This window comes from Pseudophryne corroboree, chromosome 10 (genome assembly GCF_028390025.1).
Source record: "Pseudophryne corroboree isolate aPseCor3 chromosome 10, aPseCor3.hap2, whole genome shotgun sequence".
NCBI lineage: Eukaryota > Metazoa > Chordata > Amphibia > Anura > Myobatrachidae > Pseudophryne > Pseudophryne corroboree.
The window spans coordinates 248,745,637-248,767,436 of NC_086453.1; the positions used below are offsets into that span (position 1 = coordinate 248,745,637).

The 21,800-nt window shown below is 44.1% G+C and overlaps 1 long non-coding RNA gene across 2 annotated transcripts in view; it reads right to left on the reverse strand.

The window, feature by feature from the left end:
- Positions 1-2,988: 2,988 nt before the first annotated feature.
- LOC134965475 (uncharacterized) overlaps positions 2,989-21,800 on the reverse strand; it is a 67,677-nt gene continuing 48,865 nt past the window's right edge. The window contains exon 5 of one of the 2 annotated variants that reach the window (XR_010188389.1): positions 2,989-3,134. This is a non-coding gene — a long non-coding RNA (uncharacterized LOC134965475). Of the gene's footprint in view, positions 3,135-9,956; positions 10,636-21,800 lie in introns of those variants that run through there. The other variant, XR_010188388.1, reaches the window with a different exon arrangement.

Genomic DNA, 21,800 nt, shown 5'->3' on the forward strand with positions numbered 1-21,800 from the left:
TTGGACTCTCCTGTGGATTTGTGGCATCGGACAACGCCAGCAATATTGTGTGTGCATTAAATATGGGCAAATTCCAGCACGTCCCATGTTTTGCACATACCTTGAATTTGGTGGTGCAGAATTTTTTAAAAAACGACAGGGGCGTGCAAGAGATGCTGTCGGTGGCCAGAAAAATTGCGGGACACTTTCGGCGTACAGGCACCACGTACAGAAGACTGGAGCACCACCAAAAACTACTGAACCTGCCCTGCCATCATCTGAAGCAAGAAGTGGTAACGAGGTGGAATTCAACCCTCTATATGCTTCAGAGGTTGGAGGAGCAGCAAAAGGCCATTCAAGCCTATACAATTGAGCACGATATAGGAGATGGAATGCACCTGTCTCAAGTGCAGTGGAGAATGATTTCAACGTTGTGCAAGGTTCTGATGCCCTTTGAACTTGCCACACGTGAAGTCAGTTCAGACACTGCCAGCCTGAGTCAGGTCATTCCCCTCATCAGGCTTTTGCAGAAGAAGCTGGAGGCATTGAAGAAGGAGCTAACACGGAGCGATTCCGCTAGGCATGTGGGACTTGTGGATGCAGCCCTTAATTCGCTTAACAAGGATTCACGGGTGGTCAATCTGTTGAAATCAGAGCACTACATTTTGGCCACCGTGCTCGATCCTAGATTTAAAGCCTACCTTGGATCTCTCTTTCCGGCAGACACAGGTCTGCTGGGGTTGAAAGACCTGCTGGTGACAAAATTGTCAAGTCAAGCGGAACGCGACCTGTCAACATCTCCTCCTTCACATTCTCCCGCAACTGGGGGTGCGAGGAAAAGGCTCAGAATTCCGAGCCCACCCGCTGGCGGTGATGCAGGGCAGTCTGGAGCGACTGCTGATGCTGACATCTGGTCCGGACTGAAGGACCTGACAACGATTACGGACATGTCGTCTACTGTCACTGCATATGATTCTCTCAACATTGATAGAATGGTGGAGGATTATATGAGTGACCGCATCCAAGTAGGCACGTCACACAGTCCGTACTTATACTGGCAGGAAAAAGAGGCAATTTGGAGGCCCTTGCACAAACTGGCTTTATTCTACCTAAGTTGCCCTCCCACAAGTGTGTACTCCGAAAGAGTGTTTAGTGCCGCCGCTCACCTTGTCAGCAATCGGCGTACGAGGTTACATCCAGAAAATGTGGAGAAGATGATGTTCATTAAAATGAATTATAATCAATTCCTCCGCGGAGACATTGACCAGCAGCAATTGCCTCCACAAAGTACACAGGGAGCTGAGATGGTGGATTCCAGTGGGGACGAATTGATAATCTGTGAGGAGGGGGATGTACACGGTGATATATCGGAGGGTGAAGATGAGGTGGACATCTTGCCTCTGTAGAGCCAGTTTGTGCAAGGAGAGATTAATTGCTTCTTTTTTGGGGGGGGTCCAAACCAACCCGTCATATCAGTCACAGTCGTGTGGCAGACCCTGTCACTGAAATGATGGGTTGGTTAAAGTGTGCATGTCCTGTTTTGTTTATACAACATAAGGGTGGGTGGGAGGGCCCAAGGATAATTCCATCTTGCACCTCTTTTTTCTTTTCTTTTTCTTTGCATCATGTGCTGATTGGGGAGGGTTTTTTGGAAGGGACATCCTGCGTGACACTGCAGTGCCACTCCTAGATGGGCCCGGTGTTTGTGTCGGCCACTAGGGTCGCTAATCTTACTCACACAGCTACCTCATTGCGCCTCTTTTTTTCTTTGCGTCATGTGCTGTTTGGGGAGGGTTTTTTGGAAGGGACATCCTGCGTGACACTGCAGTGCCACTCCTAGATGTGCCCGGTGTTTGTGTCGGCCACTAGGGTCGCTAATCTTACTCACACAGTCAGCTACCTCATTGCGCCTCTTTTTTTCTTTGCGTCATGTGCTGTTTGGGGAGGGTTTTTTGGAAGGGCCATCCTGCGTGACACTGCAGTGCCACTCCTAGATGGGCCCGGTGTTTGTGTCGGCCACTAGGGTCGCTAATCTTACTCACACAGCTACCTCATTGCGCCTCTTTTTTTCTTTGCGTCATGTGCTGTTTGGGGAGGGTTTTTTGGAAGGGACATCCTGCGTGACACTGCAGTGCCACTCCTAGATGGGCCCGGTGTTTGTGTCGGCCACTAGGGTCGCTTATCTTTCTCACACAGCTACCTCATTGCGCCTCTTTTTTTCTTTGCGTCATGTGCTGTTTGGGGAGGGTTTTTTGGAAGGGACATCCTGCGTGACACTGCAGTGCCACTCCTAGATGGGCCCGGTGTTTGTGTCGGCCACTAGGGTCGCTTATCTTTCTCACACAGTCAGCTACCTCATTGCGCCTCTTTTTTTCTTTGCGTCATGTGCTGTTTGGGGAGGGTTTTTTGGAAGGGACATCCTGCGTGACACTGCAGTGCCACTCCTAGATGGGCCCGGTGTTTGTGTCGGCCACTAGGGTCGCTAATCTTACTCACACAGCTACCTCATTGCGCCTCTTTTTTTCTTTGCGTCATGTGCTGTTTGGGGAGGGTTTTTTGGAAGGGACATCCTGCGTGACACTGCAGTGCCACTCCTAGATGGGCCCGGTGTTTGTGTCGGCCACTAGGGTCGCTTATCTTACTCACACAGCGACCTCGGTGCAAATTTTAGGACTAAAAATAATATTGTGAGGTGTGATGTGTTCAGAATAGGCTGAAAATGAGTGTAAATTATGTTTTTTGAGGTTAATAATACTTTGGGATCAAAATTACCCCCAAATTCTATGATTTAAGCTGTTTTTTAGGGTTTTTTGAAAAAAACACCCGAATCCAAAACACACCCGAATCCGACAAAAAAAATTCGGTGAGGTTTTGCCAAAACGCGGTTGAACCCAAAACACGGCCGCGGAACCGAACCCAAAACCAAAACACAAAACCCGAAAAATTTCCGGCGCTCATCTCTAAAAAAAAACTCATGAGGAAACATTTCTGTGCCTTAAATACCTGTAGTGAGTAAGACCATTCCCGTCTGCTGCCGCCGGCGCGTCCCCCAGTACTGGAAGTCGCGGCTCTCCAAAGCTCCGGTCACATAGGAGGCCGCTGTGATGCGGCCTGCGTCTGCTTCTGTTGGTGCCAAGCAACCGTGCCTCAATGGTCTCCAGGGCAGCCGTCGATATGGGAGAGGAGGGTGTAACATAGTAAATAAACAATCAATAGTGTACAAGTGAAAGAGTGCTAGAGTGCATCCAGTGCTAATATAAACATTAAAATTCTAATAAGCTGACTGCATAAATGGCCAAAGTAGCAAAAAATAGATCACGGGGTATTGACCCAAAAGGATAAATTAATTATGGTACATATGTATTTACATCTATACATTAAGTTGATTTTTAAGAAAAAAAGAGAGAGATACTAGGTATGGGCACAATAAGGGTATACTTGTACATACCAGGACTAGGGTGAGTATCTAGACTCTACTAAGAGCCAGCCTTGCTGGCCTCTCTGTCATGGATATATACAGTAGTGGATCTTGCCACGGGCAAGCAGGACTTTTGCCCGGGGCGCCGCCTTCCAGAGGGCACCGGCACCATCCGGAGGGTGCAGCACCATGGCAAGATCCGCTACTGTTTGGCAGTGCCCCCCCTGCTGGGTCCCCCGCTGTGAAGGGAACTAGATGCTACCCATCTAGTTTCCCTTCGTGGAGAGGACCTTTGCTGTGCGGTGTGCAATGACATCATCACGCACCGCACAGCATTGTGGGACTGGCACAGACGCTAGGGGTCATAATTGACCTCTAGTGTCTATTTATGCTGTGCTATGAATGAGACATCATGACATTTCTCCCATAGATCCAAGGAGAGGAGCGGCGCTGGCGGAGGTCTGCAGCGGTCGGGACTCAGGAGAGGGGATAGTAAGTAGTGATGAGCGGGTTCGGTTCCTCGGAAACCGAACCCCCCTGAACTTCACCAATTTTACACGGGTCCGAGGCATACTCGGATTCTCCCGTATGGCTTGGTTAACCCGAGCGCTCCCGAACGTCATCATCCCGCTGTCGGATTCTCGCGAGATTCGGATTCTATATAAGCAGCCGCGCGTCGCCGCCATTTTCACTCGTGCATTGGAAATGTTAGGGAGAGGATGTGGCTGGCGTCCTCTCCGTTTATTAATAATATTTGTGCTACTGCAGTGCTTATTGCTTAATTGTGGGGACTGGGGAGCAGCTGTATTATATAGGAGGAGTACAGTGCAGAGTTTTGCTGACCAGTGACCACCAGTATACGTTGTCTGCCTGAAAAACACTCCATATATGTGCTCAGTGTGCTGCATATATCTGTGCTCACACTGCTTAATTGTGGGGACTGGGGAGCAGCTGTATTATATAGGAGGAGTACAGTGCAGAGTTTTGCTGACCAGTGACCACCAGTATACATTTTCTGCCTGAAAAACACTCCATATCTGTGCTCAGTGTGCTGCATATATCTGTGCTCACACTGCTTAATTGTGGGGACTGGGGAGCAGCTGTATTTTATAGGAGGAGTATAGTGCAGAGTTTTGCTGACCAGTGACCACCAGTATACATTGTCTGCCTGAAAAACACTCCATATCTGTGCTCAGTGTGCTGCATATATCTGTGCTCACACTGCTTAATTGTGGGGACTGGGGAGCAGCTGTATTATATAGGAGGAGTACAGTGCAGAGTTTTGCTGACCAGTGACCACCAGTATACGTTGTCTGCCTGAAAAACACTCCATATCTGTGCTCAGTGTGCTGCATATATCTGTGCTCACACTGCTTAATTGTGGGGACTGGGGAGCAGCTGTATTATATAGGAGGAGTACAGTGCAGAGTTTTGCTGACCAGTGACCACCAGTATACGTTGTCTGCCTGAAAAACACTCCATATCTGTGCTCAGTGTGCTGCATATATCTGTGCTCACACTGCTTAATTGTGGGGACTAGGGAGCAGCTGTATTATATAGGAGGAGTACAGTGCAGAGTTTTGCTGACCAGTGACCACCAGTATACGTTGTCTGCCTGAAAAACACTCCATATATGTGCTCAGTGTGCTGCATATATCTGTGCTCACACTGCTTAATTGTGGGGACTGGGGAGCAGCTGTATTATATAGGTGTAGTACAGTGCAGAGTTTTGCTGACCAGTGACCACCAGTATACATTGTCTGCCTGAAAAACACTCCATATCTGTGCTCAGTGTGCTGCATATATCTGTGCTCACACTGCTTAATTGTAGGCCATTGCTATTGATACTGGCATATAATTCCACACATTAAAAAATGGAGAACAAAAATGTGGAGGTTAAAAAAATAGGGAAAGATCAAGATCCACTTCCACCTCGTGCTGAAGCTGCTGCCACTAGTCATGGCCGAGACAATGAAATGCCATCAACGTCGTCTGCCAAGGCCGATGCCCAATGTCATAGTAGAGAGCATGTAAAATCCAAAAAACAAAAGTTCAGTAAAATGACCCAAAAATCAAAATTGAAAGCGTCTGATGAGAAGCGTAAACTTGCCAATATGCCATTTACGGCACTGAGTGGCAAGGAACGGCTGAGGCCCTGGCCTATGTTCATGGCTAGTGGTTCAGATTCACATGAGGATGGAAGCACTCATCCTCTCGCTAGAAAACTGCAGTGCCACTCCTAGATGGGCCAGGTGTTTGTGTCGGCCACTTGTGTCACTTAGCTTAGTCACACAGCGACCTTGGTGCGCCTCTTTTTTTCTTTGCATCATGTGCTGTTTGGAGACAATTTTTTTGAAGTGCCATCCTGCCTGACACTGCAGTGCCACTCCTAGATGGGCCAGGTGTTTGTGTCGGCCACTTGTGTCGCTTAGCTTAGCCATCCAGCGACCTCGGTGCAAATTTTAGGACTAAAAATAATATTGTCAGGTGTGAGGTGTTCAGAATAGACTGAAAATTAGTATAAATTATGGTTATTTCGGTTAATAATACTATGGGATCAAAATGACCCCCAAATTCTATGATTTAAGCTGTTTTTGAGGGTTTTTTGTAAAAAAAACACCCGAATCCAAAACACACCCGAATCCAACAAAAAATTTTCAGGGAGGTTTTGCCAAAACGCGTCCGAATCCAAAACACGGCCGTAGGAACCGAATCCAAAACCAAAACACAAAACGCGAAAAATTTCCGGTGCACATCACTAATAGTAAGTATTATTTTTTTTTTTGTAAGTGGCGCTACTGTACAGGGGGCACAAGAGGGGTTCAACTCTACAGGGGACGTAACTGACCATGCCCCTGTATGAAGCCACGCCACTATTTTTCGCCCGGGGCGCCACAAGGGCTAGAACCGGCCCTGGATATATATAACACATTTATACATGCAAGGGGAGATAAATACATGCATATGGACAGAAAATGGAACTAAGGATCCTTAATTATACTGAGCCAGATAGGGCCACTTAGCGCAAAAAAGTGGTGCATCCACTAACCCACGGTTACCATATCAGGCCAGGCATGCATACAACAAATATCACCATGATTTTAAAGAAAGACATTCCACGCGATCTGTTCATTTAAGCCACTGGGGGAAAGGACTCTCAACATATGAATCCATTTTGTCTCTTTCTGAGAAAGGGTCTTGGCACTATCTCTCCCCCCCCCCACCCCAAAAGGGGTTTGGGCACATGGTCCACTATGATATATTTTAACTGTGCCAGAGTATGGTTCACAATATTAAAGTGGTGTGCCATGGGCTGGTCGTGCCCCTTCTCCTCCAGGGACGGCATGATGGCTGACCTATGTAGCACCATGCGCTCTTGAAATTTTATATATATATTTATAGTTCCACATGGGTTACACGCATCATAAATGTGAAGACAGCTGCTGGGTCATCATCCCAAAAGAATTGTATATTCACCAACAAGCAGGCACTTCATCGGACTTCCCATAATACATAACTTGTGCATCAAGTAAGTATGCAACATTTCTGAGTTTAATCCGTCATCAAGCAGGAGAGACAAGACAGGCAGTGGGTATACTACTCACCTTTAAAGGTAATTACTGTGGGAAGCGGTTGTCCACACCATGCTCACAGCTCCAGAGCCAGTTCTTCCACCACTTCCGGGAATGCAATCCATTGCGCAACATCACTTCCAGTCAGTTATACAGTATCTACGTATAGGCCCTCATTCCGAGTTGTTCGCTCGGTAAAAATCTTCGCATCGCAGCGATTTTCCGCTTAATGCGCAATGTTCGCACTGCGACTGCGCCAAGTAAATTTGCTATGCACTTAGTAATTTTACTCACGGCTTTTTCATCGTTCTGGCGATCGTAATGTGATTGACAGGAAATGGGTGTTACTGGGCGGAAACAGGCCGTTTTATGGGCGTGTGGGAAAAAACGCTACCGTTTCCGGAAAAAACGCAGGAGTGGCCGGAGAAACGGAGGAGTGTCTGGGCGAACGCTGGGTGTGTTTGTGACATCAAACCAGGAACGACAAGCACTGAAATGATCGCAGATGCCGAGTAAGTCTGGAGCTACTCAGAAACTGCTACGAGGTGTGTAATCGCAATATTGCGAATACATCGTTCGCAATTTTAAGATGCTAAGATTCACTCCCAGTAGGCGGCGGCTTAGCATGAGCAAATCTGCTAAAATCCGCTTGCGAGCGAACAACTCGGAGTGACCTCCATAGTCACTGGGAGGGCTTGGGATCACCACAGCAACCATTACCAAGGATGCTGGATGTGGGCAAGCATGGGGAAAGTTAGTGACAAATACATATAACTAAAAGTGCAAAGTCATCAGGCAGCACAGTGACAAGGGGGACCATCTATACATTTGCAAAATAGTTGTCATATATAGAATAGAATATCAACATAAATGCTGTTCTTGAATACGGTATTGTAACAGCTTCCCCTTGAAAAGTGTCAGAGGGTTATAACTGTTATGAATGCAACTGAGGTTCTTTGCAGGAGTTGAAGTTGTAGATTGACTGCTGGGCAGTGACCCCTGTACAGCCAGAGTGAAGACTCATAGAACGCACCAGCAGGTCTTCTAGCCTATAACAGTCGCTTTTCCCATAAGGCTTTATACGCCTACCAGTATTGGGATGCCCACCAGGACTTACGCCACTGGCGGTAGTATGAGCTTATCCCTTGAATGACCTGAATCAATGCCAGTAGAAAAGACAGACAAGACCAAGAAGACAAGAACAAGACAAGAGAACAGTAATAGGGTAAAGGTACTAAAATACCTTGATATTTAGAGATACAGAAAGAGTACACCAATGGTAATAGCACGAGGAAGTAGTCTGGAGAGATGGCAATAACCGACTAACAGACAGGTAAATTAATTAAAGAGACAGGGAAGGAACATAAATCAACTGGTATATAAATAACAAGGACTGCTCTGAACCAGCAGTAGTTGCTACTGGCAACAACAGAAGTGCATGACAATAGAGTTCAGACAGGGAAAGCAGAACAGATACATTAATAACACAGAATGCTCCAGGCCAGTGGTTTTTCATTCTGGCAACCATTGCAACCAACACAAAGGAGAAATACAGTACTACTGCTAGGAGATGATTAGACAAGGACAGACAAAGAAAGACTGAGATCAGGAATAGGTCTGAGGACAGACTAATAGGGCTGAGACTATGGTGGTCATTCCGAGTTGTTCGCTCGCTAGCAGTTTTTAGCAGCCGTGCAAACACTAAGCCGCCTCCCACTGGGAGTGTATTTTAGCTTAGCAGAAGTGTGAACGAAAGGATCGCAGAGCGGCTACATAATAATTTTGTGCAGTTTCAGAGTAGCTTCAGACCTACTCAGTGCTTGCGATGACTTCAGACTGTTCAGTTCCTGTTTTGACATCACGAACATGCCCTGCGTTCGCCCAGCCACGACTGCGTTTTTCCTGGCACGCCTGCATTTTTTCGAACACTCCCTGAAAACGGTCAGTTGACACCCAGAAGCGCCCTCTTCCTGTCAATCACTCTGCGGCCAGCAGTGCGACTGAAAAGCCTCGCTAGACCTTTTGTGAAACTACATCGTTCGTTGTAATGGTACGACGCGCGTGCGCATTGCGCCGCATACGCATGCGCAGAAGTGCCTTTCTTTGCCTGATCGCTGTGCAGCGAACGAAAGCAGCTAGCGATCAACTCGAAATGACCCCCTATATACATGGTAAAAGAGGCCTGAGAGAGAGAGAGACTGTAATGGAATAGGACTGTGGTAAAAGAGACAAATGTGGTGGTTATGTGTAAAGCAGATGTATGCAAATAAAATAATAATGGATAGCAAGCAGAAAGACCAAAGATACGGACAAGACAAAGAACAAGTATTGTGTGGAAATAATTCACACTGCGGGCGCCACCCCTCGCAGCGATGTTGATCCAAAGATGGCGATACCCTCAGGGGTGAAAAGGCGGCAGACGGGTGTTAGTACAAAAATGCTAAAACCCCCGAAAACAGGGGTTTTAATGCATTTTCCCTTTAGTACATCCCGGCCTGCAGCTGATGCCAAGGCAGACAGGCACCAGGCAGGATAGATTGCAGGGACAAACAAACAAGGATTCTGAAGAGCTATAGCTATATAAGAATGGAAGCAGTGTTCCAACAGGACTGTGACTTGACACAGAGTGACAAAGGCTTCCTCTGCAGTCCAGCTCTGTGACCAGCAAGTAGTGCAAGGCAGGTTCAGGAGATAAAGGGAACAGGAGCCAATCAACAGCCTCCTGCAGCCAAACTTCCAAAGATCACTAATCTTATGTAGCTGCTACAGCAATTAAGCAGACAGAACAGAGCTGCAGCAGCAGCTTACATGGTCTGATTATGGGCGAATTTAGGGGTCAAAATGAAAAAGGGGGTGTGCTCTCTCTACAATGGCGCTGGTCTGTCTTACGGTCACCTATGTATGTGGATAATACCAAGGTGTGAAAGTGTATGTTGAAACACATTGGTATGGTAAATAAAATTGAATTTAATACAATACTAGCATACAATGTCTAAAAACAAGCAATACATAAAAAATCAAATGGACTAGGAACAGGCCATGGGGGGAATGTGATCCTACCGATGCAGGTGGAGGAGCCGCAGGTGTCAAATAAAGGCAGGGTACCCCGGGAAATACCCTGCTGGTGGCTCCTCTGATCGAATTCCCTTCCAGGCAATCAGGAAAACAGTCCACCAAATGTCCAGGGGGTGGGCAGCGCCACAAGGTATCTCCAACGCGTTTCGGGACAGCCTGGTCCCTTCTTCAAGGCAAGATACCTTTGTGGCTTGATAGGGATCCTTTTAAATGTCTTTTAGCCAGTGAAAAACGGCCAAAAATGGCGGGATAAGGTCACTTCCTGTCCAGACCGGAAGTGACGTTTGCGGTCCATTCAAAGGATGTTTTGACCGGAAATGATGTCAGAAATGCATTCCACAGTGTCCATTGCTCTCTCCTGAGAAGATATCAGCTTCTTTGAGTGGGAAAAGAGGTGGACAATCATTCTTGATGGTCATTAGACAGCATTTTGATTGTTTCCAATACAAATAAACAGAAATTATAACCGGAATTAATATTCAAATATGTCCCATGATGTCCTTTATTAGCTTGAAGGAGAGGTAAACTTATATAGATGTCCGGTGAAAGGGATGGATCACAGTTCTTTCGTAGTGGTCGTAGAATGGCATTCTCATGTAGAAACAATGTAGTTCCCCATTGACATGAAAAAAAGGAAATACAACAATAAATAAATAATGGGAATAAATGATTCTAAGTAAGGTATACACCTGAAAAAAGAAGGGCCGTTAAGCATGACTAAGTGGTGATGGATAGAAGATGTGGCTGGTATGATGTTAAAGAAACCATTTAATTTCAAAGTCTTGATTAAGACCATTGGGGGAAAGCGTTTGTAAATTGAATATCATCCTCATTTCTGCTTTTGCTAGGTTGGCTTCTAGATTCCTATCTTTCCATGTGGACCTGATATTCCGGAGATCTACAAAGTAGGCAATTGAATTGGTGGAACACTGATGTTCCTTCCGGAAATGGTCTGAGATGTGGTGGGTGGCAAAGCCTTTACGGATGTTGCGCAAATGTTCCCCTATGCGTGTTTTCAAGGCCCTTGAAGTTCTACCCACATAGGATTTACCGCATTTGCACATGATGAGGTAGATGACACTGGAAGTATTGCATGTGATGAAGTCATGAATCTTCAATTTATTACCATTAATGATGAGTTCTGTGTATTTAGTTTTCTCTGTTTTGATGCTTCTGCACCCCACACATAGACCGCATCTGTGAAAGCCAGCAGTTCTTATCGGATTGGTGAAAAACACTGATACATTTGTTTTAAATTAGGTTTACCGCCAGGTACAGAGGAAATAGGTCTTATTGCAAGTTATAAGTCAACCATATTGGCTCCATATTTCATTAACATCGGCTATTTTTTTATATTTTTATTGGTATAGTTCATTTGTACACTGGTAGGAGTTTTTTTCACTTGATTTAGTAATAGCATTATTCAGCATAGATACATATGTTTTAATATAAGCTTAAGCACTTTACACTTAGTCAATGTATCAAATAATGTACTTGATGTCCGTTATTTGTCCTATGTGCACAGTTTTTATCATGCCATGTTTGTTTTGTTGATAGCGCTCTCCATAGCAACGCTTCCTCCCGCCCCTGCATGACGGCTCTGGGAGCTCGCGTCAGGTCAGGTGACCGGATCCTGGGACAGGAAGCACTGAGTCCGGAAGTCGGCAGCGGCGTGGAGTGGGCGGCTGGACGCGCGCTTGGTAATTAATTTAAAGTCTGTTTTTTTGCACTGTGTCACTTTGTGAGTGTATCGTGAAGACGGGGGCCAGTACCCCCGAAATGTTGATTAAACTGCACTGATTTTTTCACCTCTTTGAACAAAGTCTCCAGAGTGCCGCCATTGTTCTTCCATTATACTTATGCTGACTGCTGTGTCTGCAAGGAGGGCACCGGAGCAGGAGCCTTGCTCAGTCTGTCCAGAGGGGAGTGCCAGACTGGTTTGTTCTTTATATATATATATATATATATATATATATATACGTGCATACTAGTTGCGACCACCATCAGGCGGTGGCTGTGGAACTTATTAGATGTTGTGTCTGCACTTTTTCACTTTAGGGGGGCTCGATATATTTATTTATTTATTTATTTATTTATTTGGGGGGGGGTGTTAAGGATTTGCCTAGGGTGCTGAGACACCTTGCACCAGCCCTGGCATGCACATGCCACCATAGGAAATACATTGGGCGGCAGTTAGTCACAGCCCAGTGTTTAAGCCGCACCTGCGGTACGATTTGCCAGGTGTGCCCATGTGGCGTGCCATGGGTGCGATGAAAGTGGCTACATCTGTATTAAATCTATCTGTATTTCAAAGGATCACATAATGTTGGCACTATTAAAGCAGATAAGGCTGTGATGCCAAGTATCTCCTAAGACATATTACTTGATACTGTAACTGCACATTTATTGTGCAAAACAACACAAATGCAGGTTAAAATTTCTTGCATGAAATTACTGGATTTAAAAAACAAACAAACTGATGGCTCCTTTATAAGAAAAGTATAAATGTTTTTGTGCTTTATAACAATATTTATATGCTATTATTTATATTTACAGTATATGTGGCTATTGTTTTACAAAATGGTAGCACCAGAATATGATTGGCTTTATGTGATTAGCCTGGCATCACTTGGCTGAAAAGAAAAATTCCAACGTGGGCTCTCTGACATTAGTCCAACTTCCCAAGGCCCCATTACTGTTCTAATGAGCAAATTCAGGGTTGGCACTGTAAATGTGGCAGCCCTACAAATTCTCAGAAGAGACTGCCACTCTCCTCTTCTCACCAGGGTGATTGGGAGGGGATGCAGTTAAAATGCTGCAAAGTGGGATCCCGCTGGTTGAAATACCAATGCCATAATCCAGAATGATGGCATAAGACTGGTGTCAAGGTACAGACGGAGGTCAGGATCCTTTGGTATTACTAACCTCAGAAAAAATTAATTTCCACTCATTTCCAGTCTATTCTAAAAACATCACACCTCACAATATTGTTTTTAGGTCAAAATGTTGCACCAAGGTTGCGGATGACTAAGCTAAATGACACAAGTGGGCGGCACAAACACCTGGCCCATCTAGGAGTGGCACTGCAGTGGCAGACAGCATGGTAGTTTTAAAACCTAGGCCCCAAAAGAGCACATAATGCAAAATAAAAAAAGAGGTGCAACGAGGTCACTGGGTGACTAAGCTAAGCAACACAAGTGTGCAACACAAACACCTGGCCCATCTAGGAGTGGCACTGCAGTGGCAGTATGGCAGTATTAAAAACTAAGCCCCAAAGAGCACATCATGCAAAGAAAAATAAGAGGTGCACCAAGGTGGCATAGGTGACTAAGCTAAGTGACACAAGTGTGCAGCACAAACACCTGGTCCATCTAGGAGTGGCACTACAGTGGCAGACAGGATGGCAGTTTTAAAAAATAGGCTCCAAAGAGCACTTCATGCAAAGAAAAAAAAGAGGTGCACCGAGGTCGCTGGGTGACTAAACTAAGCGTCACAAGTGTGCGGCACAAACACTTGGCCCATCTAGGAGTGACACTGCAGTGGCAGACAGGATGGCAGTTTAAAAAAACTAGGCCACAAAGAGCACATTTTGCAAACCAAAAAAAAAGAGGTGCAAGATGGAATTGTCCTTGGGCCCTCACAGCCACCCTTATGTTGTATAAACAGGAAACGCACACTTTAACAAACCAATCATTTCAGCGCCAGGGTCTGCCACACGACTGTGGCTGAAATGATTGGTTCATTCGAGCCACCACAAATCAAGCTGGCAATTAATCTGTCCCTGCAAAAACTGTCTCTACAGAGGCAAGATGTCATTCTCATCCTCATCGACCGATTCCTTACCCTCTTCAGTGTTGTGTACATCCTAATCCGCACAGAGTATTAATTAGTCCCCACTGGAATCCACCAACACAGGTCCCTCTAAACTTTTTGGAGGCTAATCTTCCCGGAATAATTGATAATTCATTTTGATGAACATCCTCTTCTCCACATTGTGTGGAAGTAACCGCCTACACTTATTGCTGACAAGGTAACCGGCTGCACTAAAAACTCTTTCGGAGTACACACTGGAAGGAGGGCAATTAGGTAAAATAGGGCCAGTTTGTACAGGGGCCTCCAAATTGCCTTTTTTTCCTGCCAGTACAGGTATGGACTGTCTGACATGTCCACTTGGATGCTGTCACCGATGTAATCCTCCACCATTCTTTCAATGGTGACAGCATCATATGCAGTGACAATAGACATGTCAGAAATTGTTGGCAGGTCCTTCAGTGTGTGTAGTATGTTATGCCGGTGGTCAGGCTCCCGGCGGCCAGCATACTGGTGCTGGAATCCTGACCGCTGGCATACCAACAACTGGGCAAGCGCAAATGAGCCCCATGTGGGCTCGCTGTGCTCACCACCCCCTTCAGTCCGGACCAGATGTTCAAAATTGGTCTTACCTGCCCTGCATCTCCGCCAGCGGGTTGTTTATGAATCGGATATCTAAGATGTTTCCTGGAAGCCCCAGTTGCAGGAGAAAGTAAAGAAGGATCTCTTACCATGTCATGTTCCACTTCAGCTGAGAGTGTTTTCACCAGCAGGTCTCTGCACTTCTGCAGGATTGTGTCCACCAGAAAGAGAGACACCACATAATCTTTAAGCATAGGATCGAGCACGGTGGCCAAAATGTAGTGATCTGATTTCAACAGATTGACCACCCTCGGATCCTGGCAAAGCTAATGAAGGGCTTCATCCACAAGTCCCACATACCGAGCGGAATCACTCCATATTAGCTCCTCCTTCACTTTCTCCAGCTGTTTATGCATAAGTCTGATGAAGGGAATGATCTGACTCAAGCTGGCAGTGTCTGAACTGACTTTACGGGTGGCAGGTTTGAAGGGTTGGAGAACCTTGCTCAACACGGAAGTCAATCTACACTGTGCTTGAGTCAGGTGCATACCCACTCCTTTGCCTATGTCATAGGTGGATGTATAGGCTTGTATGGCCTTTTGCTGTTCCTCCATCCTCTGAAGCATATAGAGGGTTGAGTTCCACCGTGTTACAACCTATTGCTTAAGGTGATGGCAGGGCAGGTTCAAGAATGTTTGCTGGTGCTCCAGTCTTTGGCACACAGTCGCTGAATGGCGAAAGTGTCCTGAAATTTTTTGGGCCACCAAAAGCATCTCCTGCAAGGCCCTGTCTTTTCTCAAAAAATGCTGCACCACCAAATTTATTGTGTGACCAAAACATGGGACATGCTGGAATTTGCCCTGATTTAGTGCTTGCACAATAATGGTAGCATTTTCTGATATCACAAATCCCCAGGAGAGTCTAAGTGGGGTAAGCCATTGGATGATGATTTCCCTCAGTTTCTCTAAGAGGTTGTTGGCAATGTGCCTCTTACCGAAACTGGTGACACACAGCGTAGCCTGCTTTGGAGTGAGCTGGAGTTTCTGAGATACTGCTACTGGTGCCACTGTTGTTTGTGCTGCGTAAGGTGATACATCTACCCAATGGGCTGTCACAATCATATAGGGGCTAATTCAGTAAGGATCGTAAAAAGTGCAATTTAGCAAAAACTGCGACCAATCGCAAAATTGTGAAAGCACGCCCAAACGGAAAATCTGCAACACTAATTTGATGTTACAAAAAAAGGTGGACTTGTCAAATTTGCTAATTTTGCGATTAGATTTAAAAATCTGCATTTTTTGTGAAAAAAACGTAAACTTACAGTAGTTGCATTTTTTGCGTAAAAGGGTTTTTGATGTCACAATTTAACATCAGCCACATATACTGTAACATTGAGCCCACCATGCTTACTGACAGGATGCATCGAACAACAAGACAAGCTACTTCCGCTGGTGAATCCACAAACGCAAGCGGAAAAAGGGAAAAAAAATAGTTTTTTTTATGTTGAATGTTTTCATACATGACATTAATTATTTTTTATAATTAACATTTATTTTTACTTTGTTATTATTAACATTCCTTATATTATTGTTTAATGTGAAAATATAAAAAAAAGTGGTGCATAATTAAAATGTCCACAAAATACAATTATTGTGGTGATGTTATTGAACATGTTTCTTTGTCAAGGGGAAAAAAAACAAAAAAACCTTACACATGTATGTGGGTATGATTTTTGAAGATAATTGTTTGTTGATTTAAATCATAAAAAAACTCAGCTTTTAAAAAAAAAATCCATTAACCAAAAAAAAAATCTTGCTTGTAAATATTATTGTACATGTTTGTAGGAAAACAAGTGTGCTCTTAACAAACCTGCATTGTTATTAACTTAAAGAATTATTAGGTTACTACTAACAAATTTTAAAGTAATACATGTGTTAAATAGTTTAAAGCTCCCTTACATGTTGTTAAATTTCAATGCAGCTGAATAAACTGAATTGTGGACAGCAGTGTGAGCAGTTTCAGCTGGGTGTAATGAAGCAATGATTGCTGTATACATCAAACATTCTATTACTGAGGTCAGCATGTGCAGATTTTAAGGTTGACTTCAGAAACTGCACACCATAAATGTGCGTTCAGTTACAAAAAAATGTGTATGCTCCGCCTATCTAAAATCTGCATAACGCCACAACACGCCCCTGCACGTAGTTTTTGCGAGTCCAGCCCTTTAGTACGCCCCTACACACCTAGTTTTCATATTGCATACACAGTTTTTGCTATGTCTCAGAAGTTTTATTTTTTTGTTTCAGAAATTTTATTTTTTGTCTCAGATTTAACGTATTTTCGCAATGTTTTAGATTTTTTGCAGTTTTTCGTTCCTTGTTGAATTAGCCCCATGTTCCTTAGTCTGCCCTGTTCCACTTGTCCACATGTCCGTGGTTAAGTGGACAGTGGGTACAACCACATCCTTTAGGACACTGTGGACACTTTTTCTGATGTCTCTGTTCATTCTTGGTATCGCCTGCCTAGTGAAGTAGAATCTAGATGAGATTTGGTACCGGGGACACACCACCTCCATCAATTGTCGAAATTCCAGTGCACTAATAGCAGATACTGGACGCACGTCTAACACCAACATAGCTGTCAAGGCCTCACTTATCCGCTTTGCAACAGGATGACTGCAATCATATTTCATCTTCCTTGCAAAGGACTGTTGGACACTCAATTGCTTAGTTGAAGTAGTACAAGTGGTCTTCCGACTTTTTCTCTGGGATGACGATCGACTCCCAGCAGCAACAACAGCAGCGGTAGCAGCGGCAGTAGGTGCACCACTCAAGGGGGTAAATTTAGTAAGATGGGAGTTCTATTTAATATGGGATGTTGCCTATAGCAACCAGTAAGATTCCAGGTATTATCTTCTACAAGGTGCAAGATAAATGAGAAGTAGAATCTGATTGGTTGCTATGGGCAACATCCCACCTTAACTAGAGCTCCCATCTTAGTAAATTTACCACAAGGTTCCTCCGGAGGTATCCCGGTTAGGAGAGGACTCATCAGTCATGCCAGTGACATGACCTGCAGGATTACTGTCATTCCTGACTGAGAAGGAAATTGACGTTGAGGGAGTTGGTAATGTGAATTGCAGGAGCTTGGGTACAAGAGGTAGAAGGGATGTAGGTGTCAGTGGACTGCTTATGCTCTTACCCAAAGTTTCTGAAATTGACAATGACTTCTGATAAAAGCACTGCAGGTGACATATTAGAGAAGGATGTTCCTAGCTGGTTAACGTCCTTACTCCTACTTATTACGGATTAACAAAGTCAACACACGGGTTGACAGCTGTTGTCCGGATTTGTGGAGAAATAATTCCACACCGAAGAGGTGGATTTTTTTATATTTTACCCAGGCATGACAATGGATTTATTAATCCCATGGACAACAACTGTCTCCCCCGTTCCCTGATTTAAACAAACCACATCACCATCTGAATATTCATCATCAACTTCCTCCTCAGCGCCAGCAACACCCATATCCTCATCCTGGTGTACTTCAACAGTGACATCTTCAATTTGAATATCAGAAACTGGACTGTAGGTGCTCCTTCCAGCACTTGCAGAGGGCGTGCAAATTGTGGAAGGAGCCACCTCTTCCCGTCCAGTGTTGGGAAGGTCAGGCATCGCAACCGCCGACACACTTGGAGTCTCCTTGGGGACTTGTGATACCATCTTAGAACGCACAGTTCTTTGCTGTTCTTTTGCCAGCTTAACTATTTTCATTTTTCTAGCAGGAGTATGAGGGCTTCCATCGTCATGTGAAGCTGAACCACTCCAGGGCCTTAGCCATTCCTTGCCACTCCATTTCGTAAATGGCATATTGGCAAGTTTATGTTTCTCGTCAGATGATTTTAATTTATTTTTTTGGGTCAGTTTACTGAACTTTGGCTTTTTGGATTTTACATGCCGCCCTCTACTATGACATTGGGCATCGGCCTTGGCAGACGACGTTGATTGCATTCCATCATCTATGTCATGACTAGTGGCAGCAGCTTCAGAACTAGGGGGAAGTGGTTCTTGATCTTTCACTATGTTATCCTCCAAATTTTTGTTCTCCATTATTTTTCTGGAGTTATATAACAATATGTGGCACAGGAGAGCGTACCCCTACACCAAACTAGGCAAACCCTGTAAAAATTATTTGGATAATAACACTTTTATTTGGAGTTATTATAATAATATCCAGCACAGGAGAGTGTACCCCTACGAAACAAAGGGCAAAGCCTGTAAAAATTATTTGGATAATAACACTTTTATTTGGAGTTATTAAATAATATGCAGCACAGGAGAGAGCGTACCCCCACACCATACAGGGCAAAACCTGTAAAAATTATGTGGATAATAATAACCCTTTTATTTGGGGTTATTATAATAATATGCAGCACAGGAGAGCATACCCCTAAATCACACTCACACCGTAAAGCTTGTAAAAATTATTTGGATAATAACCCTTTTATTTGAAGTTTTTATTATAATAATATGCTGCATATGAGAGCATACCCCTACACCACACAGGGCAAAGCCTGTAAAAATTATTTGGATAATAACACTTTTATTTAGAGTTATTATAATATGCAGCACAGGAGAGCGTACCCCTACACCACACAGGGCAAAGGCTGTAAACATTATTTGGATAATAACCCTTTTATTTGGCGTTATTATAATAATAATCAGCACAGGCAAGCGTACCCCTACACCATCCAGGGCAAAGCCTGTAAAAATTATTTGGATAATAAACCTTTTTATTTGCAGTTGTTATAATAATATTCAGGACAGGTGAGCATACCGCTACACCACACAGGGCAAACCCTGTAAAAATTATTTGGATAATAATCCTTTTATTTGAAGTTATTGTAATAACTGGACTTATATGGCAGTACCGCTGGAGTTATACGACAGTACCACTAGACATATATGACAGTAACCCTGGACTTATACAGCAGTACCACTGGACTTGTATGTCAGTACGCATGACCTACGACAATACTGCTGGATTTATACGGCAGCACCACTGGACTGGACTTATACAGCAGCACCACTGGTCTGGACTTATACAGCAGCACCACTGGACTTATGGTAGCACAGGACACCACCACTGGACTTATGGCAGCACAGGACACCACCACTGGACTGATGCAGCACAAGACAGTACCACTGGACTGGACTTATACAGCAGCACCACTGGACTTATGACATCACAGGACACCACCACTGGAGTGACTAGACTGATGCAGCACAAGACACCTCCACTGGACTGATGCAGAACAAGACAGCACCACTGGACTGGACTTATACAGCAGCACTGGACTTATGGCAGCACAAGACACCACCACTGTGAGTGGACTGATGCAGCACAAGACACTACCACTGGACTGATGCAGCACAAGACAGCACCACTGGAATGATACAAAGAGCAGGTCACCACCCCAAGCGCCACGCCACTTTCCTGCACAGACACTGAGGAGACACATCCTCTCGCTACACTCTCCAGGACTGGAGTGAAGATGGTGGGGAGGGAGGCGCAACATATACAAAAGTCCAGATATAGCGAGAATCCGACACCAGGATGATGTTGTTTTGCCTCGTTATGGGAACTGAGACTGGCGGGAAAAGCCGAGCCGGACTCGGATCGTGAAGTCTGGGGGGGGGGGGGGGGGGGGTGTCTGGATTTCTGAGATCCAAACCCGCTCATCCTTACTTTCAAGGGAAGGTTAGGGTTAGGCACCAAGCAGGGAGATTTAGGTTTAGGCAACGGGGAAGGAAGGGTTAGGGACAGGCACCATTGGTGAGGGTTAGGGTTAGGCACCACTGGGAAGGGTTAGGCACTCACAAGGGAGGGTTAGCGTTGGGGGCAGGGGAGGCTTAGGGTACTTTCTGGGGGTTGTCTAGATTTTGATGGTCAGGATGTCGCTGTCAGTATTCTGACAACCAGCATCTCGTCCATCAGCATATCATGCTGAATCACTTGGGAGGCTGGACTGGATTTGCTGTGCACCTTCAACTTCAGGTTATCTAGTTGCCACAAACCCTACATTTGTAGTAGTTCCATTACTGTTAGGAGTACTTGTGTTGTTGTTATTATTATTATTATTATTATTATTATTATTATTATTACTATTTTATTATTATTAGAGAAGACTATGGTAACCAAATTTAAGCTGCATCAATCAGTACAGTTTGTTTGTCCTGTGGTCCTTAAGTCAGTTCAGTGAATTTAAAATACATTAATTAAAATGATGACTTATTGGTTCCTATATTTAAAACTAGGAGCATAAACAACTACACCAGTGGTTCTCAAACTGTGTCCCATGGCACCCTACGATGCCTCAGAACCCTTGCAGACGTGCCATGGATTATTTATGGTCAATGTAATAATCATAACCAGCGCTGGTGCTGTCAATCATAAAATAAGTGGACAAACAGAAGAAAATCTTGACCCCACCACATAACTGACCATAAGGATGACATACTGTATAAACACAATGTACTTAATTTAATATTTATTTTTACATTTCTCAGTAACAAACTTTTGGCCTAGAGGTGCCGTGAAACAAAAATATGATACTCTCAGGTGCTGTGTTTCAAAAAAGTTTGAGAACCACTGAACTACACTATAAACTATAGCAAACTGGTTTGCTTCTATTTCCTAATCTCTTCTAGAAATATGCAATAATCTGAATTTCTTAGTAGAAAAGTATAGCTTTAAAGTATTATAAACCCATATCTTATATATCTGCTAAGTCCAAAATTCAGTATTTTTTATCTTCTTGTGTAAATACAGTATGGATATTGAATTTCTGGGGTTGTATATACAGTACATCAAAAGTAAACAGAAAAGGATTAGTGTGACCATATCAGTTTTGCAGTCTGTTACACAGAGAAAACAGGTTCTTAATGCTTGACAGTTTCCGGATTATCCATCCAGTCATTCCCTCTTCATGTGCATTGTGATGTTCAGCTGGCACATCTCACATAAAGGACAGAAACATTTTTTTGATGTTGTTGATATTGTTGACTGACATTTGAAGCAAAAATCCTCACATATCTACCCAAAGAGCAATATATTGTGAATTCACTCAGCACTATAGGTGGGCTTGCATAAGTTTTATTTATATGTAGTTTACTTTTTTAATATAAAATAACATCAAGAACCATACAGAAATAATAATGGCTCAAACTAATAATAATAATAATAATAATAACAACTAACTGATGTTCCTAGTTTCAAATGGGCAAATGTTTGCTGGGCAGAACATTTTACCCCTTTTCACCCCATTAGAAGCAGAATTTAGAAAAAAAATCTCTGTTTAGTGG